General features: G+C 42.3%; 39 non-coding genes across 39 annotated transcripts; 20 read left to right on the top strand and 19 right to left on the bottom strand.

Annotated features, from left to right (window-relative positions):
• The first annotated feature begins 241 nt into the window (after positions 1-241).
• trnag-ucc (transfer RNA glycine (anticodon UCC)) lies at positions 242-313 on the top strand. The gene has a single exon. It is a non-coding gene; the product is annotated as a tRNA-Gly (tRNA).
• Positions 314-665: 352 nt separating this feature from the next.
• Positions 666-737, bottom strand: trnaw-cca (transfer RNA tryptophan (anticodon CCA)). The gene has a single exon. It is a non-coding gene; the product is annotated as a tRNA-Trp (tRNA).
• A 1,737-nt stretch (positions 738-2,474) lies between these two features.
• trnag-ucc (transfer RNA glycine (anticodon UCC)) lies at positions 2,475-2,546 on the top strand. The gene has a single exon. It is a non-coding gene; the product is annotated as a tRNA-Gly (tRNA).
• A 352-nt stretch (positions 2,547-2,898) lies between these two features.
• On the bottom strand, positions 2,899-2,970 carry trnaw-cca (transfer RNA tryptophan (anticodon CCA)). Its single transcript has one exon. It is a non-coding gene; the product is annotated as a tRNA-Trp (tRNA).
• An 815-nt stretch (positions 2,971-3,785) lies between these two features.
• On the top strand, positions 3,786-3,857 carry trnag-ucc (transfer RNA glycine (anticodon UCC)). The gene has a single exon. It is a non-coding gene; the product is annotated as a tRNA-Gly (tRNA).
• Positions 3,858-4,209: 352 nt separating this feature from the next.
• Positions 4,210-4,281, bottom strand: trnaw-cca (transfer RNA tryptophan (anticodon CCA)). Its single transcript has one exon. It is a non-coding gene; the product is annotated as a tRNA-Trp (tRNA).
• Positions 4,282-5,096: 815 nt separating this feature from the next.
• trnag-ucc (transfer RNA glycine (anticodon UCC)) lies at positions 5,097-5,168 on the top strand. Its single transcript has one exon. It is a non-coding gene; the product is annotated as a tRNA-Gly (tRNA).
• Positions 5,169-5,520: 352 nt separating this feature from the next.
• trnaw-cca (transfer RNA tryptophan (anticodon CCA)) lies at positions 5,521-5,592 on the bottom strand. Its single transcript has one exon. It is a non-coding gene; the product is annotated as a tRNA-Trp (tRNA).
• An 815-nt stretch (positions 5,593-6,407) lies between these two features.
• trnag-ucc (transfer RNA glycine (anticodon UCC)) lies at positions 6,408-6,479 on the top strand. The gene has a single exon. It is a non-coding gene; the product is annotated as a tRNA-Gly (tRNA).
• A 352-nt stretch (positions 6,480-6,831) lies between these two features.
• On the bottom strand, positions 6,832-6,903 carry trnaw-cca (transfer RNA tryptophan (anticodon CCA)). The gene has a single exon. It is a non-coding gene; the product is annotated as a tRNA-Trp (tRNA).
• An 815-nt stretch (positions 6,904-7,718) lies between these two features.
• On the top strand, positions 7,719-7,790 carry trnag-ucc (transfer RNA glycine (anticodon UCC)). Its single transcript has one exon. It is a non-coding gene; the product is annotated as a tRNA-Gly (tRNA).
• A 352-nt stretch (positions 7,791-8,142) lies between these two features.
• trnaw-cca (transfer RNA tryptophan (anticodon CCA)) lies at positions 8,143-8,214 on the bottom strand. Its single transcript has one exon. It is a non-coding gene; the product is annotated as a tRNA-Trp (tRNA).
• An 815-nt stretch (positions 8,215-9,029) lies between these two features.
• trnag-ucc (transfer RNA glycine (anticodon UCC)) lies at positions 9,030-9,101 on the top strand. Its single transcript has one exon. It is a non-coding gene; the product is annotated as a tRNA-Gly (tRNA).
• Positions 9,102-9,453: 352 nt separating this feature from the next.
• Positions 9,454-9,525, bottom strand: trnaw-cca (transfer RNA tryptophan (anticodon CCA)). Its single transcript has one exon. It is a non-coding gene; the product is annotated as a tRNA-Trp (tRNA).
• Positions 9,526-10,340: 815 nt separating this feature from the next.
• Positions 10,341-10,412, top strand: trnag-ucc (transfer RNA glycine (anticodon UCC)). Its single transcript has one exon. It is a non-coding gene; the product is annotated as a tRNA-Gly (tRNA).
• A 352-nt stretch (positions 10,413-10,764) lies between these two features.
• trnaw-cca (transfer RNA tryptophan (anticodon CCA)) lies at positions 10,765-10,836 on the bottom strand. Its single transcript has one exon. It is a non-coding gene; the product is annotated as a tRNA-Trp (tRNA).
• An 815-nt stretch (positions 10,837-11,651) lies between these two features.
• trnag-ucc (transfer RNA glycine (anticodon UCC)) lies at positions 11,652-11,723 on the top strand. Its single transcript has one exon. It is a non-coding gene; the product is annotated as a tRNA-Gly (tRNA).
• A 352-nt stretch (positions 11,724-12,075) lies between these two features.
• On the bottom strand, positions 12,076-12,147 carry trnaw-cca (transfer RNA tryptophan (anticodon CCA)). The gene has a single exon. It is a non-coding gene; the product is annotated as a tRNA-Trp (tRNA).
• An 815-nt stretch (positions 12,148-12,962) lies between these two features.
• trnag-ucc (transfer RNA glycine (anticodon UCC)) lies at positions 12,963-13,034 on the top strand. Its single transcript has one exon. It is a non-coding gene; the product is annotated as a tRNA-Gly (tRNA).
• Positions 13,035-13,386: 352 nt separating this feature from the next.
• Positions 13,387-13,458, bottom strand: trnaw-cca (transfer RNA tryptophan (anticodon CCA)). Its single transcript has one exon. It is a non-coding gene; the product is annotated as a tRNA-Trp (tRNA).
• An 815-nt stretch (positions 13,459-14,273) lies between these two features.
• trnag-ucc (transfer RNA glycine (anticodon UCC)) lies at positions 14,274-14,345 on the top strand. Its single transcript has one exon. It is a non-coding gene; the product is annotated as a tRNA-Gly (tRNA).
• A 352-nt stretch (positions 14,346-14,697) lies between these two features.
• On the bottom strand, positions 14,698-14,769 carry trnaw-cca (transfer RNA tryptophan (anticodon CCA)). The gene has a single exon. It is a non-coding gene; the product is annotated as a tRNA-Trp (tRNA).
• Positions 14,770-15,584: 815 nt separating this feature from the next.
• On the top strand, positions 15,585-15,656 carry trnag-ucc (transfer RNA glycine (anticodon UCC)). The gene has a single exon. It is a non-coding gene; the product is annotated as a tRNA-Gly (tRNA).
• Positions 15,657-16,008: 352 nt separating this feature from the next.
• Positions 16,009-16,080, bottom strand: trnaw-cca (transfer RNA tryptophan (anticodon CCA)). Its single transcript has one exon. It is a non-coding gene; the product is annotated as a tRNA-Trp (tRNA).
• Positions 16,081-16,895: 815 nt separating this feature from the next.
• On the top strand, positions 16,896-16,967 carry trnag-ucc (transfer RNA glycine (anticodon UCC)). Its single transcript has one exon. It is a non-coding gene; the product is annotated as a tRNA-Gly (tRNA).
• A 352-nt stretch (positions 16,968-17,319) lies between these two features.
• trnaw-cca (transfer RNA tryptophan (anticodon CCA)) lies at positions 17,320-17,391 on the bottom strand. Its single transcript has one exon. It is a non-coding gene; the product is annotated as a tRNA-Trp (tRNA).
• Positions 17,392-18,206: 815 nt separating this feature from the next.
• trnag-ucc (transfer RNA glycine (anticodon UCC)) lies at positions 18,207-18,278 on the top strand. Its single transcript has one exon. It is a non-coding gene; the product is annotated as a tRNA-Gly (tRNA).
• Positions 18,279-18,630: 352 nt separating this feature from the next.
• On the bottom strand, positions 18,631-18,702 carry trnaw-cca (transfer RNA tryptophan (anticodon CCA)). Its single transcript has one exon. It is a non-coding gene; the product is annotated as a tRNA-Trp (tRNA).
• Positions 18,703-19,517: 815 nt separating this feature from the next.
• On the top strand, positions 19,518-19,589 carry trnag-ucc (transfer RNA glycine (anticodon UCC)). Its single transcript has one exon. It is a non-coding gene; the product is annotated as a tRNA-Gly (tRNA).
• Positions 19,590-19,941: 352 nt separating this feature from the next.
• On the bottom strand, positions 19,942-20,013 carry trnaw-cca (transfer RNA tryptophan (anticodon CCA)). Its single transcript has one exon. It is a non-coding gene; the product is annotated as a tRNA-Trp (tRNA).
• An 815-nt stretch (positions 20,014-20,828) lies between these two features.
• Positions 20,829-20,900, top strand: trnag-ucc (transfer RNA glycine (anticodon UCC)). Its single transcript has one exon. It is a non-coding gene; the product is annotated as a tRNA-Gly (tRNA).
• Positions 20,901-21,252: 352 nt separating this feature from the next.
• trnaw-cca (transfer RNA tryptophan (anticodon CCA)) lies at positions 21,253-21,324 on the bottom strand. The gene has a single exon. It is a non-coding gene; the product is annotated as a tRNA-Trp (tRNA).
• An 816-nt stretch (positions 21,325-22,140) lies between these two features.
• On the top strand, positions 22,141-22,212 carry trnag-ucc (transfer RNA glycine (anticodon UCC)). The gene has a single exon. It is a non-coding gene; the product is annotated as a tRNA-Gly (tRNA).
• Positions 22,213-22,564: 352 nt separating this feature from the next.
• trnaw-cca (transfer RNA tryptophan (anticodon CCA)) lies at positions 22,565-22,636 on the bottom strand. Its single transcript has one exon. It is a non-coding gene; the product is annotated as a tRNA-Trp (tRNA).
• Positions 22,637-23,451: 815 nt separating this feature from the next.
• On the top strand, positions 23,452-23,523 carry trnag-ucc (transfer RNA glycine (anticodon UCC)). Its single transcript has one exon. It is a non-coding gene; the product is annotated as a tRNA-Gly (tRNA).
• Positions 23,524-23,875: 352 nt separating this feature from the next.
• Positions 23,876-23,947, bottom strand: trnaw-cca (transfer RNA tryptophan (anticodon CCA)). The gene has a single exon. It is a non-coding gene; the product is annotated as a tRNA-Trp (tRNA).
• An 815-nt stretch (positions 23,948-24,762) lies between these two features.
• trnag-ucc (transfer RNA glycine (anticodon UCC)) lies at positions 24,763-24,834 on the top strand. The gene has a single exon. It is a non-coding gene; the product is annotated as a tRNA-Gly (tRNA).
• Positions 24,835-25,186: 352 nt separating this feature from the next.
• On the bottom strand, positions 25,187-25,258 carry trnaw-cca (transfer RNA tryptophan (anticodon CCA)). The gene has a single exon. It is a non-coding gene; the product is annotated as a tRNA-Trp (tRNA).
• An 815-nt stretch (positions 25,259-26,073) lies between these two features.
• trnag-ucc (transfer RNA glycine (anticodon UCC)) lies at positions 26,074-26,145 on the top strand. Its single transcript has one exon. It is a non-coding gene; the product is annotated as a tRNA-Gly (tRNA).
• The last annotated feature ends 289 nt before the right edge of the window (positions 26,146-26,434 follow it).

Raw genomic sequence — 26,434 nt, 5'->3', positions numbered from 1 at the left:
GATTGGACCTTACGGACTGTCAGCGGAAGTCCATTCCACCACCTTGTGGACTGACAGAGAAGATTCTTGTTGCATGTCTTGTCGGCATCTTGAAGGGATGGTGGCACGAATAAAGCAATAATAGAGGCTTAAAGGCAGCCAGGTGCTGTAGTGGCTTGATAAGTGCTTTTATGCATGTGAGAAGCGATCCAGTTATGGGAGACTGCAATGGCCAAGATGCAAGGTAAAGAGACATATGTAGGCGTTGGTGGTATAGTGGTGAGCGTAGCTGCCTTCCAAGCAGTTGACCCGGGTTCGATTCCCGGCCAACGCATCTCATTATACATGGATACCTGATATTATTCACAAAACGTGGTACTTTGCCACTCACGTTTATTGATGGCAACCAAAGCTCATGTTTTACAGATTGCTCCTGCTTTTTACCTTCAGAGATAACTCATGCAATACAGAACGATATAGGAGTCAACACCTTCAAAAACACTGTGCTTTAATATGTTCTGGTTACATTGACACCTTACTCACAGCTGCACAGATGACCGTGACTCTTACATCGTTTTTAAATGAAGTGATACAAAGCGTTGTTATTTCTCAAAATCAGAATGAGGCCAAAGAGACCTGCATGCTGAAGCTGCGGCCCCATTTTCATGTTGCTATAAAGATGCTTTTGACCGCGACGTGATTTGAACACGTAACCTTCTGATCTGGAGTCAGACGCGCTACCGTTGCGCCACGAGGTCTAATACATAGAAGTCTAGCTAAAAAAATGGAACAAGGCAGTCAGATGTTTTAGTTCAATAGCTCTTCCAATGTATTTTGATTTTTTTCATTCCCTCTCGTCTGCCTTAAAGTTTCACCAATTCAAGAGGAGAGTAATGGTGAGGGAAGAACGTACCAAAGGGAGGGAATCTTCAGGCAGAATCCCTGAGCTCTCTGCTTTCTTCTCAACCTGAGTAGTCTATGCATGATTCTGTGTTAGTATCTGTCGATTCGGCCCTTGAAAGGCAATACAGCTAAAGGTAACGTTTCTTGTTTATCATGCACCTGAGATGTAACAAAACGGAGGACCTTTCAAGAAAGGCTCTTGAGCAGAGTTACTTCAGAAAGTGAAGTAACGAAAAGAAAAACATTCTCATGTTACAATAGATTGGTGAGTGTGAAGAATAGCATCAACAGGCCCGTAGCCAGCATTCTGATGGGGGGGATCTTTTTCCCCCCAAACGTGGACTTAATGCTCTCTACTCCAATGCCCCTTAAATACACGAGCACACTTCAAACCTTTTAATTTACACATATTTTATTCATTATAAGCAAGGTTGCCAACTTTTCAAAATCACTAGGACTGAGATTTGATTTGGGGGCGGGGGTGGGTGGTGTGGTGTGTGTGTCAAACGTTGGCGGGGGTGTTATGTCTTATATGTTTCGTCTATGCTGCGCCTAATGCCCGGTTCACACTACACGATTTTAGGCTGGTTTTTTAGTCGCCGACTGTTTTTTGTAGATCGCCGACAGAAACTGTGGTCGGAGGCAAATCGGCGATCACTCGTCGCTCGCTCATTTCGTGTAGCGTGAACTGCTGAAAGACGCTCGCCGAGCCGTCGCCGACTGGTCGCCGACTCATCGCGGACGACCGGCAGATATCTAGCATGTTTAATATCTAGCAGTCGGCGACTGAACCTGACGACTGAAAAGTCGTGTAGTGTGAACCTGGCTTAAAGCGATCGATCGCCGGTGGTTGGCGCCAGAGCGAAATAGTAACTCATTGAATCATAGATGTAGATCGGAGATAAATAAACTAGATTTTTTTTTCAGCGTGAGAAATCGGATGTATGGCGTGTGAGCACGTGAAAACGGTCAAATGCGTGCGTCTTACGCTCATTGCGTGAGAGTTGGCAACACTGTTTTAAGTTTGTTGTGAGTCTGTTGTTGCTGTCCTTATTTGTTCGTCTATATATTCACCGGAGATTAACAATTCATTCATTGAATAGCCTACCTATCTTGAGGGGCATGCGTGTACGGAGGGAGGGTGCGGGGGAGGGGGGGGGGGGGGGATCGAACGAACCCTTCGATCCCCCCTGGCTACGGGCCTGATCAAGTTAAAGACCTGGCAAGATTGGAACGAAGATGAGAAGAAAGTAAATGTGTTTTAGTTTAGTTTCTTATTTTTCCATGAGTATTCAAGTCTTAGTGACTACATGAAGTTTTGATTCTTCAGTTTGCGTTGAAGACAACCATTGATTGGACCTTACGGACTGTCAGCGGAAGTCCATTCCACCACCTTGTGGACTGACAGAGAAGATTCTTGTTGCATGTCTTGTCGGCATCTTGAAGGGATGGTGGCACGAATAAAGCAATAATAGAGGCTTAAAGGCAGCCAGGTGCTGTAGTGGCTTGATAAGTGCTTTTACGCATGTGAGAAGCGATCCAGTTATGGGAGACTGCAATGGCCAAGATGCAAGGTAAAGAGACATATGTAGGCGTTGGTGGTATAGTGGTGAGCATAGCTGCCTTCCAAGCAGTTGACCCGGGTTCGATTCCCGGCCAACGCATCTCATTATACATGGATACCTGATGTTATTCACAAAACGTGGTACTTTGCCACTCACGTTTATTGATGGCAACCAAAGCTCATGTTTTACAGATTGCTCCTGCTTTTTACCTTCAGAGATAACTCATGCAATACAGAACGATATAGGAGTCAACACCTTCAAAAACACTGTGCTTTAATATGTTCTGGTTACATTGACACCTTACTCACAGCTGCACAGATGACCGTGACTCTTACATCGTTTTTAAATGAAGTGATACAAAGCGTTGTTATTTCTCAAAATCAGAATGAGGCCAAAGAGACCTGCATGCTGAAGCTGCGGCCCCATTTTCATGTTGCTATAAAGAAGCTTTTGACCCCGACGTGATTTGAACACGTAACCTTCTGATCTGGAGTCAGACGCGCTACCGTTGCGCCACGAGGTCTAATACGTAGAAGTCTACCTAAAAAAATGGAACAAGGCAGTCAGATGTTTTAGTTCAATAGCTCTTCCAATGTATTTTGATTTTTTTCATTCCCTCTCGTCTGCCTAAAAGTTTCACCAATTCAAGAGGAGAGTAATGGTGAGGGAAGAACGTACCAAAGGGAAGGAATCTTCAGGCAGAATCCCTGAGCTCTCTGCTTTCTTCATAACCTGAGTAGTCTATGCATGATTCTGTGTTAGTATCTGTCGATTCGGCCCTTGAAAGGCAATACAGCTAAAGGTAACGTTTCTTGTTTATCATGCACCTGAGATGTAACAAAACGGAGGACCTTTCAAGAAAGGCTCTTGAGCAGAGTTACTTCAGAAAGTGAAGTAACGAAAAGAAAAACATTCTCATGTTACAATAGATTGGTGAGTGTGAAGAATAGCATCAAGTTAAAGACCTGGCAAGATTGGAACGAAGATGAGAAGAAAGTAAATGTGTTTTAGTTTAGTTTCTTATTTTTCCATGAGTATTCAAGTCTTAGTGACTACATGAAGTTTTGATTCTTCAGTTTGCGTTGAAGACAACCATTGATTGGACCTTACGGACTGTCAGCGGAAGTCCATTCCACCACCTTGTGGACTGACAGAGAAGATTCTTGTTGCATGTCTTGTCGGCATCTTGAAGGGATGGTGGCACGAATAAAGCAATAATAGAGGCTTAAAGGCAGCCAGGTGCTGTAGTGGCTTGATAAGTGCTTTTATGCATGTGAGAAGCGATCCAGTTATGGGAGACTGCAATGGCCAAGATGCAAGGTAAAGAGACATATGTAGGCGTTGGTGGTATAGTGGTGAGCATAGCTGCCTTCCAAGCAGTTGACCCGGGTTCGATTCCCGGCCAACGCATCTCATTATACATGGATACCTGATGTTATTCACAAAACGTGGTACTTTGCCACTCACGTTTATTGATGGCAACCAAAGCTCATGTTTTACAGATTGCTCCTGCTTTTTACCTTCAGAGATAACTCATGCAATACAGAACGATATAGGAGTCAACACCTTCAAAAACACTGTGCTTTAATATGTTCTGGTTACATTGACACCTTACTCACAGCTGCACAGATGACCGTGACTCTTACATCGTTTTTAAATGAAGTGATACAAAGCGTTGTTATTTCTCAAAATCAGAACGAGGCCAAAGAGACCTGCATGCTGAAGCTGCGGCCCCATTTTCATGTTGCTATAAAGAAGCTTTTGACCCGGACGTGATTTGAACACGTAACCTTCTGAACTGGAGTCAGACGCGCTACCGTTGCGCCACGAGGTCTAATACGTAGAAGTCTAGCTAAAAAAATGGAACAAGGCAGTCAGATGTTTTAGTTCAATAGCTCTTCCAATGTATTTTGATTTTTTTCATTCCCTCTCGTCTGCCTTAAAGTTTCACCAATTCAAGAGGAGAGTAATGGTGAGGGAAGAACGTACCAAAGGGAGGGAATCTTCAGGCAGAATCCCTGAGCTCTCTGCTTTCTTCTCAACCTGAGTAGTCTATGCATGATTCTGTGTTAGTATCTGTCGATTCGGCCCTTGAAAGGCAATACAGCTAAAGGTAACTTTTCTTGTTTATCATGCACCTGAGATGTAACAAAACGGAGGACCTTTCAAGAAAGGCTCTTGAGCAGAGTTACTTCAGAAAGTGAAGTAACGAAAAGAAAAACATTCTCATGTTACAATAGATTGGTGAGTGTGAAGAATAGCATCAAGTTAAAGACCTGGCAAGATTGGAACGAAGATGAGAAGAAAGTAAATGTGTTTTAGTTTAGTTTCTTATTTTTCCATGAGTATTCAAGTCTTAGTGACTACATGAAGTTTTGATTCTTCAGTTTGCGTTGAAGACAACCATTGATTGGACCTTACGGACTGTCAGCGGAAGTCCATTCCACCACCTTGTGGACTGACAGAGAAGATTCTTGTTGCATGTCTTGTCGGCATCTTGAAGGGATGGTGGCACGAATAAAGCAATAATAGAGGCTTAAAGGCAGCCAGGTGCTGTAGTGGCTTGATAAGTGCTTTTACGCATGTGAGAAGCGATCCAGTTATGGGAGACTGCAATGGCCAAGATGCAAGGTAAAGAGACATATGTAGGCGTTGGTGGTATAGTGGTGAGCATAGCTGCCTTCCAAGCAGTTGACCCGGGTTCGATTCCCGGCCAACGCATCTCATTATACATGTATACCTGATGTTATTCACAAAATGTGGTACTTTGCCACTCACGTTTATTGATGGCAACCAAAGCTCATGTTTTACAGATTGCTCCTGCTTTTTACCTTCAGAGATAACTCATGCAATACAGAACGATATAGGAGTCAACACCTTCAAAAACACTGTGCTTTAATATGTTCTGGTTACATTGACACCTTACTCACAGCTGCACAGATGACCGTGACTCTTACATCGTTTTTAAATGAAGTGATACAAAGCGTTGTTATTTCTCAAAATCAGAATGAGGCCAAAGAGACCTGCATGCTGAAGCTGCGGCCCCATTTTCATGTTGCTATAAAGAAGCTTTTGACCCCGACGTGATTTGAACACGTAACCTTCTGATCTGGAGTCAGACGCGCTACCGTTGCGCCACGAGGTCTAATACATAGAAGTCTAGCTAAAAAAATGGAACAAGGCAGTCAGATGTTTTAGTTCAATAGCTCTTCCAATGTATTTTGATTTTTTTCATTCCCTCTCGTCTGCCTTAAAGTTTCACCAATTCAAGAGGAGAGTAATGGTGAGGGAAGAACGTACCAAAGGGAGGGAATCTTCAGGCAGAATCCCTGAGCTCTCTGCTTTCTTCTCAACCTGAGTAGTCTATGCATGATTCTGTGTTAGTATCTGTCGATTCGGCCCTTGAAAGGCAATACAGCTAAAGGTAACGTTTCTTGTTTATCATGCACCTGAGATGTAACAAAACGGAGGACCTTTCAAGAAAGGCTCTTGAGCAGAGTTACTTCAGAAAGTGAAGTAACGAAAAGAAAAACATTCTCATGTTACAATAGATTGGTGAGTGTGAAGAATAGCATCAAGTTAAAGACCTGGCAAGATTGGAACGAAGATGAGAAGAAAGTAAATGTGTTTTAGTTTAGTTTCTTATTTTTCCATGAGTATTCAAGTCTTAGTGACTACATGAAGTTTTGATTCTTCAGTTTGCGTTGAAGACAACCATTGATTGGACCTTACGGACTGTCAGCGGAAGTCCATTCCACCACCTTGTGGACTGACAGAGAAGATTCTTGTTGCATGTCTTGTCGGCATCTTGAAGGGATGGTGGCACGAATAAAGCAATAATAGAGGCTTAAAGGCAGCCAGGTGCTGTAGTGGCTTGATAAGTGCTTTTACGCATGTGAGAAGCGATCCAGTTATGGGAGACTGCAATGGCCAAGATGCAAGGTAAAGAGACATATGTAGGCGTTGGTGGTATAGTGGTGAGCATAGCTGCCTTCCAAGCAGTTGACCCGGGTTCGATTCCCGGCCAACGCATCTCATTATACATGTATACCTGATGTTATTCACAAAATGTGGTACTTTGCCACTCACGTTTATTGATGGCAACCAAAGCTCATGTTTTACAGATTGCTCCTGCTTTTTACCTTCAGAGATAACTCATGCAATACAGAACGATATAGGAGTCAACACCTTCAAAAACACTGTGCTTTAATATGTTCTGGTTACATTGACACCTTACTCACAGCTGCACAGATGACCGTGACTCTTACATCGTTTTTAAATGAAGTGATACAAAGCGTTGTTATTTCTCAAAATCAGAATGAGGCCAAAGAGACCTGCATGCTGAAGCTGCGGCCCCATTTTCATGTTGCTATAAAGAAGCTTTTGACCCCGACGTGATTTGAACACGTAACCTTCTGATCTGGAGTCAGACGCGCTACCGTTGCGCCACGAGGTCTAATACATAGAAGTCTAGCTAAAAAAATGGAACAAGGCAGTCAGATGTTTTAGTTCAATAGCTCTTCCAATGTATTTTGATTTTTTTCATTCCCTCTCGTCTGCCTTAAAGTTTCACCAATTCAAGAGGAGAGTAATGGTGAGGGAAGAACGTACCAAAGGGAGGGAATCTTCAGGCAGAATCCCTGAGCTCTCTGCTTTCTTCTCAACCTGAGTAGTCTATGCATGATTCTGTGTTAGTATCTGTCGATTCGGCCCTTGAAAGGCAATACAGCTAAAGGTAACGTTTCTTGTTTATCATGCACCTGAGATGTAACAAAACGGAGGACCTTTCAAGAAAGGCTCTTGAGCAGAGTTACTTCAGAAAGTGAAGTAACGAAAAGAAAAACATTCTCATGTTACAATAGATTGGTGAGTGTGAAGAATAGCATCAAGTTAAAGACCTGGCAAGATTGGAACGAAGATGAGAAGAAAGTAAATGTGTTTTAGTTTAGTTTCTTATTTTTCCATGAGTATTCAAGTCTTAGTGACTACATGAAGTTTTGATTCTTCAGTTTGCGTTGAAGACAACCATTGATTGGACCTTACGGACTGTCAGCGGAAGTCCATTCCACCACCTTGTGGACTGACAGAGAAGATTCTTGTTGCATGTCTTGTCGGCATCTTGAAGGGATGGTGGCACGAATAAAGCAATAATAGAGGCTTAAAGGCAGCCAGGTGCTGTAGTGGCTTGATAAGTGCTTTTACGCATGTGAGAAGCGATCCAGTTATGGGAGACTGCAATGGCCAAGATGCAAGGTAAAGAGACATATGTAGGCGTTGGTGGTATAGTGGTGAGCATAGCTGCCTTCCAAGCAGTTGACCCGGGTTCGATTCCCGGCCAACGCATCTCATTATACATGTATACCTGATGTTATTCACAAAATGTGGTACTTTGCCACTCACGTTTATTGATGGCAACCAAAGCTCATGTTTTACAGATTGCTCCTGCTTTTTACCTTCAGAGATAACTCATGCAATACAGAACGATATAGGAGTCAACACCTTCAAAAACACTGTGCTTTAATATGTTCTGGTTACATTGACACCTTACTCACAGCTGCACAGATGACCGTGACTCTTACATCGTTTTTAAATGAAGTGATACAAAGCGTTGTTATTTCTCAAAATCAGAATGAGGCCAAAGAGACCTGCATGTTGAAGCTGCGGCCCCATTTTCATGTTGCTATAAAGAAGCTTTTGACCCCGACGTGATTTGAACACGTAACCTTCTGATCTGGAGTCAGACGCGCTACCGTTGCGCCACGAGGTCTAATACATAGAAGTCTAGCTAAAAAAATGGAACAAGGCAGTCAGATGTTTTAGTTCAATAGCTCTTCCAATGTATTTTGATTTTTTTCATTCCCTCTCGTCTGCCTTAAAGTTTCACCAATTCAAGAGGAGAGTAATGGTGAGGGAAGAACGTACCAAAGGGAGGGAATCTTCAGGCAGAATCCCTGAGCTCTCTGCTTTCTTCTCAACCTGAGTAGTCTATGCATGATTCTGTGTTAGTATCTGTCGATTCGGCCCTTGAAAGGCAATACAGCTAAAGGTAACGTTTCTTGTTTATCATGCACCTGAGATGTAACAAAACGGAGGACCTTTCAAGAAAGGCTCTTGAGCAGAGTTACTTCAGAAAGTGAAGTAACGAAAAGAAAAACATTCTCATGTTACAATAGATTGGTGAGTGTGAAGAATAGCATCAAGTTAAAGACCTGGCAAGATTGGAACGAAGATGAGAAGAAAGTAAATGTGTTTTAGTTTAGTTTCTTATTTTTCCATGAGTATTCAAGTCTTAGTGACTACATGAAGTTTTGATTCTTCAGTTTGCGTTGAAGACAACCATTGATTGGACCTTACGGACTGTCAGCGGAAGTCCATTCCACCACCTTGTGGACTGACAGAGAAGATTCTTGTTGCATGTCTTGTCGGCATCTTGAAGGGATGGTGGCACGAATAAAGCAATAATAGAGGCTTAAAGGCAGCCAGGTGCTGTAGTGGCTTGATAAGTGCTTTTATGCATGTGAGAAGCGATCCAGTTATGGGAGACTGCAATGGCCAAGATGCAAGGTAAAGAGACATATGTAGGCGTTGGTGGTATAGTGGTGAGCATAGCTGCCTTCCAAGCAGTTGACCCGGGTTCGATTCCCGGCCAACGCATCTCATTATACATGGCTACCTGATGTTATTCACAAAACGTGGTACTTTGCCACTCACGTTTATTGATGGCAACCAAAGCTCATGTTTTACAGATTGCTCCTGCTTTTTACCTTCAGAGATAACTCATGCAATACAGAACGATATAGGAGTCAACACCTTCAAAAACACTGTGCTTTAATATGTTCTGGTTACATTGACACCTTACTCACAGCTGCACAGATGACCGTGACTCTTACATCGTTTTTAAATGAAGTGATACAAAGCGTTGTTATTTCTCAAAATCAGAACGAGGCCAAAGAGACCTGCATGCTGAAGCTGCGGCCCCATTTTCATGTTGCTATAAAGAAGCTTTTGACCCCGACGTGATTTGAACACGTAACCTTCTGATCTGGAGTCAGACGCGCTACCGTTGCGCCACGAGGTCTAATACGTAGAAGTCTAGCTAAAAAAATGGAACAAGGCAGTCAGATGTTTTAGTTCAATAGCTCTTCCAATGTATTTTGATTTTTTTCATTCCCTCTCGTCTGCCTTAAAGTTTCACCAATTCAAGAGGAGAGTAATGGTGAGGGAAGAACGTACCAAAGGGAGGGAATCTTCAGGCAGAATCCCTGAGCTCTCTGCTTTCTTCTCAACCTGAGTAGTCTATGCATGATTCTGTGTTAGTATCTGTCGATTCGGCCCTTGAAAGGCAATACAGCTAAAGGTAACTTTTCTTGTTTATCATGCACCTGAGATGTAACAAAACGGAGGACCTTTCAAGAAAGGCTCTTGAGCAGAGTTACTTCAGAAAGTGAAGTAACGAAAAGAAAAACATTCTCATGTTACAATAGATTGGTGAGTGTGAAGAATAGCATCAAGTTAAAGACCTGGCAAGATTGGAACGAAGATGAGAAGAAAGTAAATGTGTTTTAGTTTAGTTTCTTATTTTTCCATGAGTATTCAAGTCTTAGTGACTACATAAAGTTTTGATTCTTCAGTTTGCGTTGAAGACAACCATTGATTGGACCTTACGGACTGTCAGCGGAAGTCCATTCCACCACCTTGTGGACTGACAGAGAAGATTCTTGTTGCATGTCTTGTCGGCATCTTGAAGGGATGGTGGCACGAATAAAGCAATAATAGAGGCTTAAAGGCAGCCAGGTGCTGTAGTGGCTTGATAAGTGCTTTTATGCATGTGAGAAGCGATCCAGTTATGGGAGACTGCAATGGCCAAGATGCAAGGTAAAGAGACATATGTAGGCGTTGGTGGTATAGTGGTGAGCATAGCTGCCTTCCAAGCAGTTGACCCGGGTTCGATTCCCGGCCAACGCATCTCATTATACATGGATACCTGATGTTATTCACAAAACGTGGTACTTTGCCACTCACGTTTATTGATGGCAACCAAAGCTCATGTTTTACAGATTGCTCCTGCTTTTTACCTTCAGAGATAACTCATGCAATACAGAACGATATAGGAGTCAACACCTTCAAAAACACTGTGCTTTAATATGTTCTGGTTACATTGACACCTTACTCACAGCTGCACAGATGACCGTGACTCTTACATCGTTTTTAAATGAAGTGATACAAAGCGTTGTTATTTCTCAAAATCAGAACGAGGCCAAAGAGACCTGCATGCTGAAGCTGCGGCCCCATTTTCATGTTGCTATAAAGAAGCTTTTGACCCCGACGTGATTTGAACACGTAACCTTCTGATCTGGAGTCAGACGCGCTACCGTTGCACCACGAGGTCTAATACGTAGAAGTCAAGCTAAAAAAATGGAACAAGGCAGTCAGATGTTTTAGTTTAATAGCTCTTCCAATGTATTTTGATTTTTTTCATTCCCTCTCGTCTGCCTTAAAGTTTCACCAATTCAAGAGGAGAGTAATGGTGAGGGAAGAACGTACCAAAGGGAGGGAATCTTCAGGCAGAATCCCTGAGCTCTCTGCTTTCTTCTCAACCTGAGTAGTCTATGCATGATTCTGTGTTAGTATCTGTCGATTCGGCCCTTGAAAGGCAATACAGCTAAAGGTAACTTTTCTTGTTTATCATGCACCTGAGATGTAACAAAACGGAGGACCTTTCAAGAAAGGCTCTTGAGCAGAGTTACTTCAGAAAGTGAAGTAACGAAAAGAAAAACATTCTCATGTTACAATAGATTGGTGAGTGTGAAGAATAGCATCAAGTTAAAGACCTGGCAAGATTGGAACGAAGATGAGAAGAAAGTAAATGTGTTTTAGTTTAGTTTCTTATTTTTCCATGAGTATTCAAGTCTTAGTGACTACATAAAGTTTTGATTCTTCAGTTTGCGTTGAAGACAACCATTGATTGGACCTTACGGACTGTCAGCGGAAGTCCATTCCACCACCTTGTGGACTGACAGAGAAGATTCTTGTTGCATGTCTTGTCGGCATCTTGAAGGGATGGTGGCACGAATAAAGCAATAATAGAGGCTTAAAGGCAGCCAGGTGCTGTAGTGGCTTGATAAGTGCTTTTATGCATGTGAGAAGCGATCCAGTTATGGGAGACTGCAATGGCCAAGATGCAAGGTAAAGAGACATATGTAGGCGTTGGTGGTATAGTGGTGAGCATAGCTGCCTTCCAAGCAGTTGACCGGGGTTCGATTCCCGGCCAATGCATCTCATTATACATGGATACCTGATGTTATTCACAAAACGTGGTACTTTGCCACTCACGTTTATTGATGGCAACCAAAGCTCATGTTTTACAGATTGCTCCTGCTTTTTACCTTCAGAGATAACTCATGCAATACAGAATGATATAGGAGTCAACACCTTCAAAAACACTGTGCTTTAATATGTTCTGGTTACATTGACACCTTACTCACAGCTGCACAGATGACCGTGACTCTTACATCGTTTTTAAATGAAGTGATACAAAGCGTTGTTATTTCTCAAAATCAGAACGAGGCCAAAGAGACCTGCATGCTGAAGCTGCGGCCCCATTTTCATGTTGCTATAAAGAAGCTTTTGACCCGGACGTGATTTGAACACGTAACCTTCTGAACTGGAGTCAGACGCGCTACCGTTGCGCCACGAGGTCTAATACGTAGAAGTCTAGCTAAAAAAATGGAACAAGGCAGTCAGATGTTTTAGTTCAATAGCTCTTCCAATGTATTTTGATTTTTTTCATTCCCTCTCGTCTGCCTTAAAGTTTCACCAATTCAAGAGGAGAGTAATGGTGAGGGAAGAACGTACCAAAGGGAGGGAATCTTCAGGCAGAATCCCTGAGCTCTCTGCTTTCTTCTCAACCTGAGTAGTCTATGCATGATTCTGTGTTAGTATCTGTCGATTCGGCCCTTGAAAGGCAATACAGCTAAAGGTAACGTTTCTTGTTTATCATGCACCTGAGATGTAACAAAACGGAGGACCTTTCAAGAAAGGCTCTTGAGCAGAGTTACTTCAGAAAGTGAAGTAACGAAAAGAAAAACATTCTCATGTTACAATAGATTGGTGAGTGTGAAGAATAGCATCAAGTTAAAGACCTGGCAAGATTGGAACGAAGATGAGAAGAAAGTAAATGTGTTTTAGTTTAGTTTCTTATTTTTCCATGAGTATTCAAGTCTTAGTGACTACATAAAGTTTTGATTCTTCAGTTTGCGTTGAAGACAACCATTGATTGGACCTTACGGACTGTCAGCGGAAGTCCATTCCACCACCTTGTGGACTGACAGAGAAGATTCTTGTTGCATGTCTTGTCGGCATCTTGAAGGGATGGTGGCACGAATAAAGCAATAATAGAGGCTTAAAGGCAGCCAGGTGCTGTAGTGGCTTGATAAGTGCTTTTATGCATGTGAGAAGCGATCCAGTTATGGGAGACTGCAATGGCCAAGATGCAAGGTAAAGAGACATATGTAGGCGTTGGTGGTATAGTGGTGAGCATAGCTGCCTTCCAAGCAGTTGACCCGGGTTCGATTCCCGGCCAACGCATCTCATTATACATGGATACCTGATGTTATTCACAAAACGTGGTACTTTGCCACTCACGTTTATTGATGGCAACCAAAGCTCATGTTTTACAGATTGCTCCTGCTTTTTACCTTCAGAGATAACTCATGCAATACAGAACGATATAGGAGTCAACACCTTCAAAAACACTGTGCTTTAATATGTTCTGGTTACATTGACACCTTACTCACAGCTGCACAGATGACCGTGACTCTTACATCGTTTTTAAATGAAGTGATACAAAGCGTTGTTATTTCTCAAAATCAGAATGAGGCCAAAGAGACCTGCATGCTGAAGCTGCGGCCCCATTTTCATGTTGCTATAAAGAAGCTTTTGACCCCGACGTGATTTGAACACGTAACCTTCTGATCTGGAGTCAGACGCGCTACCGTTGCGCCACGAGGTCTAATACGTAGAAGTCTAGCTAAAAAAATGGAACAAGGCAGTCAGATGTTTTAGTTCAATAGCTCTTCCAATGTATTTTGATTTTTTTCATTCCCTCTCGTCTGCCTTAAAGTTTCACCAATTCAAGAGGAGAGTAATGGTGAGGGAAGAACGTACCAAAGGGAGGGAATCTTCAGGCAGAATCCCTGAGCTCTCTGCTTTCTTCTCAACCTGAGTAGTCTATGCATGATTCTGTGTTAGTATCTGTCGATTCGGCCCTTGAAAGGCAATACAGCTAAAGGTAACTTTTCTTGTTTATCATGCACCTGAGATGTAACAAAACGGAGGACCTTTCAAGAAAGGCTCTTGAGCAGAGTTACTTCAGAAAGTGAAGTAACGAAAAGAAAAACATTCTCATGTTACAATAGATTGGTGAGTGTGAAGAATAGCATCAAGTTAAAGACCTGGCAAGATTGGAACGAAGATGAGAAGAAAGTAAATGTGTCTTAGTTTAGTTTCTTATTTTTCCATGAGTATTCAAGTCTTAGTGACTACATGAAGTTTTGATTCTTCAGTTTGCGTTGAAGACAACCATTGATTGGACCTTACGGACTGTCAGCGGAAGTCCATTCCACCACCTTGTGGACTGACAGAGAAGATTCTTGTTGCATGTCTTGTCGGCATCTTGAAGGGATGGTGGCACGAATAAAGCAATAATAGAGGCTTAAAGGCAGCCAGGTGCTGTAGTGGCTTGATAAGTGCTTTTATGCATGTGAGAAGCGATCCAGTTATGGGAGACTGCAATGGCCAAGATGCAAGGTAAAGAGACATATGTAGGCGTTGGTGGTATAGTGGTGAGCATAGCTGCCTTCCAAGCAGTTGACCCGGGTTCGATTCCCGGCCAACGCATCTCATTATACATGGATACCTGATGTTATTCACAAAACGTGGTACTTTGCCACTCACGTTTATTGATGGCAACCAAAGCGCATGTTTTACAGATTGCTCCTGCTTTTTACCTTCAGAGATAACTCATGCAATACAGAACGATATAGGAGTCAACACCTTCAAAAACACTGTGCTTTAATATGTTCTGGTTACATTGACACCTTACTCACAGCTGCACAGATGACCGTGACTCTTACATCGTTTTTAAATGAAGTGATACAAAGCGTTGTTATTTCTCAAAATCAGAATGAGGCCAAAGAGACCTGCATGCTGAAGCTGCGGCCCCATTTTCATGTTGCTATAAAGAAGCTTTTGACCCCGACGTGATTTGAACACGTAACCTTCTGATCTGGAGTCAGACGCGCTACCGTTGCGCCACGAGGTCTAATACGTAGAAGTCTAGCTAAAAAAATGGAACAAGGCAGTCAGATGTTTTAGTTCAATAGCTCTTCCAATGTATTTTGATTTTTTTCATTCCCTCTCGTCTGCCTTAAAGTTTCACCAATTCAAGAGGAGAGTAATGGTGAGGGAAGAACGTACCAAAGGGAGGGAATCTTCAGGCAGAATCCCTGAGCTCTCTGCTTTCTTCTCAACCTGAGTAGTCTATGCATGATTCTGTGTTAGTATCTGTCGATTCGGCCCTTGAAAGGCAATACAGCTAAAGGTAACGTTTCTTGTTTATCATGCACCTGAGATGTAACAAAACGGAGGACCTTTCAAGAAAGGCTCTTGAGCAGAGTTACTTCAGAAAGTGAAGTAACGAAAAGAAAAACATTCTCATGTTACAATAGATTGGTGAGTGTGAAGAATAGCATCAAGTTAAAGACCTGGCAAGATTGGAACGAAGATGAGAAGAAAGTAAATGTGTCTTAGTTTAGTTTCTTATTTTTCCATGAGTATTCAAGTCTTAGTGACTACATGAAGTTTTGATTCTTCAGTTTGCGTTGAAGACAACCATTGATTGGACCTTACGGACTGTCAGCGGAAGTCCATTCCACCACCTTGTGGACTGACAGAGAAGATTCTTGTTGCATGTCTTGTCGGCATCTTGAAGGGATGGTGGCACGAATAAAGCAATAATAGAGGCTTAAAGGCAGCCAGGTGCTGTAGTGGCTTGATAAGTGCTTTTATGCATGTGAGAAGCGATCCAGTTATGGGAGACTGCAATGGCCAAGATGCAAGGTAAAGAGACATATGTAGGCGTCGGTGGTATAGTGGTGAGCATAGCTGCCTTCCAAGCAGTTGACCCGGGTTCGATTCCCGGCCAACGCATCTCATTATACATGGATACCTGATGTTATTCACAAAACGTGGTACTTTGCCACTCACGTTTATTGATGGCAACCAAAGCTCATGTTTTACAGATTGCTCCTGCTTTTTACCTTCAGAGATAACTCATGCAATACAGAACGATATAGGAGTCAACACCTTCAAAAACACTGTGCTTTAATATGTTCTGGTTACATTGACACCTTACTCACAGCTGCACAGATGACCGTGACTCTTACATCGTTTTTAAATGAAGTGATACAAAGCGTTGTTATTTCTCAAAATCAGAATGAGGCCAAAGAGACCTGCATGCTGAAGCTGCGGCCCCATTTTCATGTTGCTATAAAGATGCTTTTGACCCCGACGTGATTTGAACACGTAACCTTCTGATCTGGAGTCAGACGCGCTACCGTTGCGCCACGAGGTCTAATACGTAGAAGTCTAGCTAAAAAAATGGAACAAGGCAGTCAGATGTTTTAGTTCAATAGCTCTTCCAATGTATTTAGATTTTTTTCATTCCCTCTCGTCTGCCTTAAAGTTTCACCAATTCAAGAGGAGAGTAATGGTGAGGGAAGAACGTACCAAAGGGAGGGAATCTTCAGGCAGAATCCCTGAGCTCTCTGCTTTCTTCTCAACCTGAGTAGTCTATGCATGATTCTGTGTTAGTATCTGTCGATTCGGCCCTTGAAAGGCAATACAGCTAAAGGTAACGTTTCTTGTTTATCATGCACCTGAGATGTAACAAAACGGAGGACCTTTCAAGAAAGGCTCTTGAGCAGAGTTACTTCAGAAAGTGAAGTAACGAAAAGAAAAACATTCTCATGTTACAATAGATTGGTGAGTGTGAAGAATAGCATCAAGTTAAAGACCTGGCAAGATTGGAACGAAGATGAGAAGAAAGTAAATGTGTTTTAGTTTAGTTTCTTATTTTTCCATGAGTATTCAAGTCTTAGTGACTACATGAAGTTTTGATTCTTCAGTTTGCGTTGAAGACAACCATTGATTGGACCTTACGGACTGTCAGCGGAAGTCCATTCCACCACCTTGTGGACTGACAGAGAAGATTCTTGTTGCATGTCTTGTCGGCATCTTGAAGGGATGGTGGCACGAATAAAGCAATAATAGAGGCTTAAAGGCAGCCAGGTGCTGTAGTGGCTTGATAAGTGCTTTTATGCATGTGAGAAGCGATCCAGTTATGGGAGACTGCAATGGCCAAGATGCAAGGTAAAGAGACCTATGTAGGCGTTGGTGGTATAGTGGTGAGCATAGCTGCCTTCCAAGCAGTTGACCCGGGTTCGATTCCCGGCCAACGCATCTCATTATACATGGATACCTGATGTTATTCACAAAACGTGGTACTTTGCCACTCACGTTTATTGATGGCAACCAAAGCTCATGTTTTACAGATTGCTCCTGCTTTTTACCTTCAGAGATAACTCATGCAATACAGAACGATATAGGAGTCAACACCTTCAAAAACACTGTGCTTTAATATGTTCTGGTTACATTGACACCTTACTCACAGCTGCACAGATGACCGTGACTCTTACATCGTTTTTAAATGAAGTGATACAAAGCGTTGTTATTTCTCAAAATCAGAATGAGGCCAAAGAGACCTGCATGCTGAAGCTGCGGCCCCATTTTCATGTTGCTATAAAGATGCTTTTGACCCCGACGTGATTTGAACACGTAACCTTCTGATCTGGAGTCAGACGCGCTACCGTTGCGCCACGAGGTCTAATACGTAGAAGTCTAGCTAAAAAAATGGAACAAGGCAGTCAGATGTTTTAGTTCAATAGCTCTTCCAATGTATTTAGATTTTTTTCATTCCCTCTCGTCTGCCTTAAAGTTTCACTAATTCAAGAGGAGAGTAATGGTGAGGGAAGAACGTACCAAAGGGAGGGAATCTTCAGGCAGAATCCCTGAGCTCTCTGCTTTCTTCTCAACCTGAGTAGTCTATGCATGATTCTGTGTTAGTATCTGTCGATTCGGCCCTTGAAAGGCAATACAGCTAAAGGTAACGTTTCTTGTTTATCATGCACCTGAGATGTAACAAAACGGAGGACCTTTCAAGAAAGGCTCTTGAGCAGAGTTACTTCAGAAAGTGAAGTAACGAAAAGAAAAACATTCTCATGTTACAATAGATTGGTGAGTGTGAAGAATAGCATCAAGTTAAAGACCTGGCAAGATTTGAACGAAGATGAGAAGAAAGTAAATGTGTTTTAGTTTAGTTTCTTATTTTTCCATGAGTATTCAAGTCTTAGTGACTACATGAAGTTTTGATTCTTCAGTTTGCGTTGAAGACAACCATTGATTGGACCTTACGGACTGTCAGCGGAAGTCCATTCCACCACCTTGTGGACTGACAGAGAAGATTCTTGTTGCATGTCTTGTCGGCATCTTGAAGGGATGGTGGCACGAATAAAGCAATAATAGAGGCTTAAAGGCAGCCAGGTGCTGTAGTGGCTTGATAAGTGCTTTTATGCATGTGAGAAGCGATCCAGTTATGGGAGACTGCAATGGCCAAGATGCAAGGTAAAGAGACCTATGTAGGCGTTGGTGGTATAGTGGTGAGCATAGCTGCCTTCCAAGCAGTTGACCCGGGTTCGATTCCCGGCCAACGCATCTCATTATACATGGATACCTGATGTTATTCACAAAACGTGGTACTTTGCCACTCACGTTTATTGATGGCAACCAAAGCTCATGTTTTACAGATTGCTCCTGCTTTTTACCTTCAGAGATAACTCATGCAATACAGAACGATATAGGAGTCAACACCTTCAAAAACACTGTGCTTTAATATGTTCTGGTTACATTGACACCTTACTCACAGCTGCACAGATGACCGTGACTCTTACATCGTTTTTAAATGAAGTGATACAAATCGTTGTTATTTCTCAAAATCAGAATGAGGCCAAAGAGACCTGCATGCTGAAGCTGCGGCCCCATTTTCATGTTGCTATAAAGATGCTTTTGACCCCGACGTGATTTGAACACGTAACCTTCTGATCTGGAGTCAGACGCGCTACCGTTGCGCCACGAGGTCTAATACGTAGAAGTCTAGCTAAAAAAATGGAACAAGGCAGTCAGATGTTTTAGTTCAATAGCTCTTCCAATGTATTTTGATTTTTTTCATTCCCTTTCGTCTGCCTTAAAGTTTCACCAATTCAAGAGGAGAGTAATGGTGAGGGAAGAACGTACCAAAGGGAGGGAATCTTCAGGCAGAATCCCTGAGCTCTCTGCTTTCTTCTCAACCTGAGTAGTCTATGCATGATTCTGTGTTAGTATCTGTCGATTCGGCCCTTGAAAGGCAATACAGCTAAAGGTAACGTTTCTTGTTTATCATGCACCTGAGATGTAACAAAACGGAGGACCTTTCAAGAAAGGCTCTTGAGCAGAGTTACTTCAGAAAGTGAAGTAACGAAAAGAAAAACATTCTCATGTTACAATAGATTGGTGAGTGTGAAGAATAGCATCAAGTTAAAGACCTGGCAAGATTGGAACGAAGATGAGAAGAAAGTAAATGTGTTTTAGTTTAGTTTCTTATTTTTCCATGAGTATTCAAGTCTTAGTGACTACATGAAGTTTTGATTCTTCAGTTTGCGTTGAAGACAACCATTGATTGGACCTTACGGACTGTCAGCGGAAGTCCATTCCACCACCTTGTGGACTGACAGAGAAGATTCTTGTTGCATGTCTTGTCGGCATCTTGAAGGGATGGTGGCACGAATAAAGCAATAATAGAGGCTTAAAGGCAGCCAGGTGCTGTAGTGGCTTGATAAGTGCTTTTATGCATGTGAGAAGCGATCCAGTTATGGGAGACTGCAATGGCCAAGATGCAAGGTAAAGAGACATATGTAGGCGTTGGTGGTATAGTGGTGAGCATAGCTGCCTTCCAAGCAGTTGACCCGGGTTCGATTCCCGGCCAACGCATCTCATTATACATGGATACCTGATGTTATTCACAAAACGTGGTACTTTGCCACTCACGTTTATTGATGGCAACCAAAGCTCATGTTTTACAGATTGCTCCTGCTTTTTACCTTCAGAGATAACTCATGCAATACAGAACGATATAGGAGTCAACACCTTCAAAAACACTGTGCTTTAATATGTTCTGGTTACATTGACACCTTACTCACAGCTGCACAGATGACCGTGACTCTTACATCGTTTTTAAATGAAGTGATACAAAGCGTTGTTATTTCTCAAAATCAGAACGAGGCCAAAGAGACCTGCATGCTGAAGCTGCGGCCCCATTTTCATGTTGCTATAAAGAAGCTTTTGACCCCGATGTGATTTGAACACGTAACCTTCTGATCTGGAGTCAGACGCGCTACCGTTGCGCCACGAGGTCTAATACGTAGAAGTCTAGCTAAAAAAATGGAACAAGGCAGTCAGATGTTTTAGTTTAATAGCTCTTCCAATGTATTTAGATTTTTTTCATTCCCTCTCGTCTGCCTTAAAGTTTCACCAATTCAAGAGGAGAGTAATGGTGAGGGAAGAACGTACCAAAGGGAGGGAATCTTCAGGCAGAATCCCTGAGCTCTCTGCTTTCTTCTCAACCTGAGTAGTCTATGCATGATTCTGTGTTAGTATCTGTCGATTCGGCCCTTGAAAGGCAATACAGCTAAAGGTAACGTTTCTTGTTTATCATGCACCTGAGATGTAACAAAACGGAGGACCTTTCAAGAAAGGCTCTTGAGCAGAGTTACTTCAGAAAGTGAAGTAACGAAAAGAAAAACATTCTCATGTTACAATAGATTGGTGAGTGTGAAGAATAGCATCAAGTTAAAGACCTGGCAAGATTGGAACGAAGATGAGAAGAAAGTAAATGTGTCTTAGTTTAGTTTCTTATTTTTCCATGAGTATTCAAGTCTTAGTGACTACATGAAGTTTTGATTCTTCAGTTTGCGTTGAAGACAACCATTGATTGGACCTTACGGACTGTCAGCGGAAGTCCATTCCACCACCTTGTGGACTGACAGAGAAGATTCTTGTTGCATGTCTTGTCGGCATCTTGAAGGGATGGTGGCACGAATAAAGCAATAATAGAGGCTTAAAGGCAGCCAGGTGCTGTAGTGGCTTGATAAGTGCTTTTATGCATGTGAGAAGCGATCCAGTTATGGGAGACTGCAATGGCCAAGATGCAAGGTAAAGAGACATATGTAGGCGTCGGTGGTATAGTGGTGAGCATAGCTGCCTTCCAAGCAGTTGACCCGGGTTCGATTCCCGGCCAACGCATCTCATTATACATGGATACCTGATGTTATTCACAAAACGTGGTACTTTGCCACTCACGTTTATTGATGGCAACCAAAGCTCATGTTTTACAGATTGCTCCTGCTTTTTACCTTCAGAGATAACTCATGCAATACAGAACGATATAGGAGTCAACACCTTCAAAAACACTGTGCTTTAATATGTTCTGGTTACATTGACACCTTACTCACAGCTGCACAGATGACCGTGACTCTTACATCGTTTTTAAATGAAGTGATACAAAGCGTTGTTATTTCTCAAAATCAGAATGAGGCCAAAGAGACCTGCATGCTGAAGCTGCGGCCCCATTTTCATGTTGCTATAAAGATGCTTTTGACCCCGACGTGATTTGAACACGTAACCTTCTGATCTGGAGTCAGACGCGCTACCGTTGCGCCACGAGGTCTAATACGTAGAAGTCTAGCTAAAAAAATGGAACAAGGCAGTCAGATGTTTTAGTTCAATAGCTCTTCCAATGTATTTAGATTTTTTTCATTCCCTCTCGTCTGCCTTAAAGTTTCACCAATTCAAGAGGAGAGTAATGGTGAGGGAAGAACGTACCAAAGGGAGGGAATCTTCAGGCAGAATCCCTGAGCTCTCTGCTTTCTTCTCAACCTGAGTAGTCTATGCATGATTCTGTGTTAGTATCTGTCGATTCGGCCCTTGAAAGGCAATACAGCTAAAGGTAACGTTTCTTGTTTATCATGCACCTGAGATGTAACAAAACGGAGGACCTTTCAAGAAAGGCTCTTGAGCAGAGTTACTTCAGAAAGTGAAGTAACGAAAAGAAAAAACATTCTCATGTTACAATAGATTGGTGAGTGTGAAGAATAGCATCAAGTTAAAGACCTGGCAAGATTGGAACGAAGATGAGAAGAAAGTAAATGTGTTTTAGTTTAGTTTCTTATTTTTCCATGAGTATTCAAGTCTTAGTGACTACATGAAGTTTTGATTCTTCAGTTTGCGTTGAAGACAACCATTGATTGGACCTTACGGACTGTCAGCGGAAGTCCATTCCACCACCTTGTGGACTGACAGAGAAGATTCTTGTTGCATGTCTTGTCGGCATCTTGAAGGGATGGTGGCACGAATAAAGCAATAATAGAGGCTTAAAGGCAGCCAGGTGCTGTAGTGGCTTGATAAGTGCTTTTATGCATGTGAGAAGCGATCCAGTTATGGGAGACTGCAATGGCCAAGATGCAAGGTAAAGAGACCTATGTAGGCGTTGGTGGTATAGTGGTGAGCATAGCTGCCTTCCAAGCAGTTGACCCGGGTTCGATTCCCGGCCAACGCATCTCATTATACATGGATACCTGATGTTATTCACAAAACGTGGTACTTTGCCACTCACGTTTATTGATGGCAACCAAAGCTCATGTTTTACAGATTGCTCCTGCTTTTTACCTTCAGAGATAACTCATGCAATACAGAACGATATAGGAGTCAACACCTTCAAAAACACTGTGCTTTAATATGTTCTGGTTACATTGACACCTTACTCACAGCTGCACAGATGACCGTGACTCTTACATCGTTTTTAAATGAAGTGATACAAATCGTTGTTATTTCTCAAAATCAGAATGAGGCCAAAGAGACCTGCATGCTGAAGCTGCGGCCCCATTTTCATGTTGCTATAAAGATGCTTTTGACCCCGACGTGATTTGAACACGTAACCTTCTGATCTGGAGTCAGACGCGCTACCGTTGCGCCACGAGGTCTAATACGTAGAAGTCTAGCTAAAAAAATGGAACAAGGCAGTCAGATGTTTTAGTTCAATAGCTCTTCCAATGTATTTTGATTTTTTTCATTCCCTTTCGTCTGCCTTAAAGTTTCACCAATTCAAGAGGAGAGTAATGGTGAGGGAAGAACGTACCAAAGGGAGGGAATCTTCAGGCAGAATCCCTGAGCTCTCTGCTTTCTTCTCAACCTGAGTAGTCTATGCATGATTCTGTGTTAGTATCTGTCGATTCGGCCCTTGAAAGGCAATACAGCTAAAGGTAACGTTTCTTGTTTATCATGCACCTGAGATGTAACAAAACGGAGGACCTTTCAAGAAAGGCTCTTGAGCAGAGTTACTTCAGAAAGTGAAGTAACGAAAAGAAAAACATTCTCATGTTACAATAGATTGGTGAGTGTGAAGAATAGCATCAAGTTAAAGACCTGGCAAGATTGGAACGAAGATGAGAAGAAAGTAAATGTGTTTTAGTTTAGTTTCTTATTTTTCCATGAGTATTCAAGTCTTAGTGACTACATGAAGTTTTGATTCTTCAGTTTGCGTTGAAGACAACCATTGATTGGACCTTACGGACTGTCAGCGGAAGTCCATTCCACCACCTTGTGGACTGACAGAGAAGATTCTTGTTGCATGTCTTGTCGGCATCTTGAAGGGATGGTGGCACGAATAAAGCAATAATAGAGGCTTAAAGGCAGCCAGGTGCTGTAGTGGCTTGATAAGTGCTTTTATGCATGTGAGAAGCGATCCAGTTATGGGAGACTGCAATGGCCAAGATGCAAGGTAAAGAGACCTATGTAGGCGTTGGTGGTATAGTGGTGAGCATAGCTGCCTTCCAAGCAGTTGACCCGGGTTCGATTCCCGGCCAACGCATCTCATTATACATGGATACCTGATGTTATTCACAAAACGTGGTACTTTGCCACTCACGTTTATTGATGGCAACCAAAGCTCATGTTTTACAGATTGCTCCTGCTTTTTACCTTCAGAGATAACTCATGCAATACAGAACGATATAGGAGTCAACACCTTCAAAAACACTGTGCTTTAATATGTTCTGGTTACATTGACACCTTACTCACAGCTGCACAGATGACCGTGACTCTTACATCGTTTTTAAATGAAGTGATACAAAGCGTTGTTATTTCTCAAAATCAGAATGAGGCCAAAGAGACCTGCATGCTGAAGCTGCGGCCCCATTTTCATGTTGCTATAAAGAAGCTTTTGACCCCGACGTGATTTGAACACGTAACCTTCTGATCTGGAGTCAGACGCGCTACCGTTGCGCCACGAGGTCTAATACGTAGAAGTCTAGCTAAAATAATGGAACAAGGCAGTCAGATGTTTTAGTTCAATAGCTCTTCCAATGTATTTTGATTTTTTTCATTCCCTCTCGTCTGCCTTAAAGTTTCACCAATTCAAGAGGAGAGTAATGGTGAGGGAAGAACGTACCAAAGGGAGGGAATCTTCAGGCAGAATCCCTGAGCTCTCTGCTTTCTTCTCAACCTGAGTAGTCTATGCATGATTCTGTGTTAGTATCTGTCGATTCGGCCCTTGAAAGGCAATACAGCTAAAGGTAACTTTTCTTGTTTATCATGCACCTGAGATGTAACAAAACGGAGGACCTTTCAAGAAAGTCTCTTGAGCAGAGTTACTTCAGAAAGTGAAGTAACGAAAAGAAAAACATTCTCATGTTACAAAAGATTGGTGAGTGTGAAGAATAGCATCAAGTTAAAGACCTGGCAAGATTGGAACGAAGATGAGAAGAAAGTAAATGTGTTTTAGTTTAGTTTCTTATTTTTCCATGAGTATTCAAGTCTTAGTGACTACATGAAGTTTTGATTCTTCAGTTTGCGTTGAAGACAACCATTGATTGGACCTTACGGACTGTCAGCGGAAGTCCATTCCACCACCTTGTGGACTGACAGAGAAGATTCTTGTTGCATGTCTTGTCGGCATCTTGAAGGGATGGTGGCACGAATAAAGCAATAATAGAGGCTCAAAGGCAGCCAGGTGCTGTAGTGGCTTGATAAGTGCTTTTATGCATGTGAGAATCGATCCAGTTATGGGAGACTGCAATGGCCAAGATGCAAGGTAAAGAGACATATGTAGGTGTTGGTGGTATAGTGGTGAGCATAGCTGCCTTCCAAGCAGTTGACCCGGGTTCGATTCCCGGCCAACGCATCTCATTATACATGTATACCTGATGTTATTCACAAAACGTGGTACTTTGCCACTCACGTTTATTGATGGCAACCAAAGCTCATGTTTTACAGATTGCTCCTGCTTTTTACCTTCAGAGATAACTCATGCAATACAGAACGATATAGGAGTCAACACCTTCAAAAACACTGTGCTTTAATATGTTCTGGTTACATTGACACCTTACTCACAGCTGCACAGATGACCGTGACTCTTACATCGTTTTTAAATGAAGTGATACAAAGCGTTGTTATTTCTCAAAATCAGAATGAGGCCAAAGAGACCTGCATGCTGAAGCTGCGGCCCCATTTTCATGTTGCTATAAAGATGCTTTTGACCCCGACGTGATTTGAACACGTAACCTTCTGATCTGGAGTCAGACGCGCTACCGTTACGCCACGAGGTCTAATACGTAGAAGTCTAGCTAAAAAAATGGAACAAGGCAGTCAGATGTTTTAGTTCAATAGCTCTTCCAATGTATTTAGATTTTTTTCATTCCCTCTCGTCTGCCTTAAAGTTTCACCAATTCAAGAGGAGAGTAATGGTGAGGGAAGAACATACCAAAGGGAGGGAATCTTCAGGCTGAATCCCTGAGCTCTCTGCTTTCTTCTCAACCTGAGTAGTCTATGCATGATTCTGTGTTAGTATCTGTCGATTCGGCCCTTGAAAGGCAATACAACTAAAGGTAACGTTTCTTGTTTATCATGCACCTGAGATGTAACAAAACGGAGGACCTTTCAAGAAAGGCTCTTGAGCAGAGTTACTTCAGAAAGTGAAGTAACGAAAAGAAAAAAATTCTCATGTTACAATAGATTGGTGAGTGTGAAGAATAGCATCAAGTTAAAGACCTGGCAAGATTGGAACGAAGATGAGAAGAAAGTAAATGTGTTTTAGTTTAGTTTCTTATTTTTCCATGAGTATTCAAGTCTTAGTGACTACATGAAGTTTTGATTCTTCAGTTTGCGTTGAAGACAACCATTGATTGGACCTTACGGACTGTCAGCGGAAGTCCATTCCACCACCTTGTGGACTGACAGAGAAGATTCTTGTTGCATGTCTTGTCGGCATCTTGAAGGGATGGTGGCACGAATAAAGCAATAATAGAGGCTTAAAGGCAGCCAGGTGCTGTAGTGGCTTGATAAGTGCTTTTATGCATGTGAGAAGCGATCCAGTTATGGGAGACTGCAATGGCCAAGATGCAAGGTAAAGAGACAAATGTAGGCGTGGGTGGTATAGTGGTGAGCATAGCTGCCTTCCAAGCAGTTGACCCGGGTTCGATTCCCGGCCAACGCATCTCGTTATACATGGATACCTGATGTTATTCACAAAACGTGGTACTTTGCCACTCACGTTTATTGATGGCAACCAAAGCTCATGTTTTACAGATTGCTCCTGCTTTTTACCTCAGAGATAACTCATGCAATACAGAACGATATAGGAGTCAACACCTTCAAAAACACTGTGCTTTAATATGTTCTGGTTACATTGACACCTTACTCACAGCTGCACAGATGACCGTGACTCTTACATCGTTTTTAAATGAAGTGATACAAAGCGTTGTTATTTCTCAAAATCAGAATGA

This window comes from Brachyhypopomus gauderio, chromosome 1 (genome assembly GCF_052324685.1).
Source record: "Brachyhypopomus gauderio isolate BG-103 chromosome 1, BGAUD_0.2, whole genome shotgun sequence".
In the NCBI taxonomy this organism is placed as follows: domain Eukaryota; kingdom Metazoa; phylum Chordata; class Actinopteri; order Gymnotiformes; family Hypopomidae; genus Brachyhypopomus; species Brachyhypopomus gauderio.
Note: the sequence above shows the minus strand (reverse complement) of the source record. Positions and strands in the feature narration are given on the sequence as shown.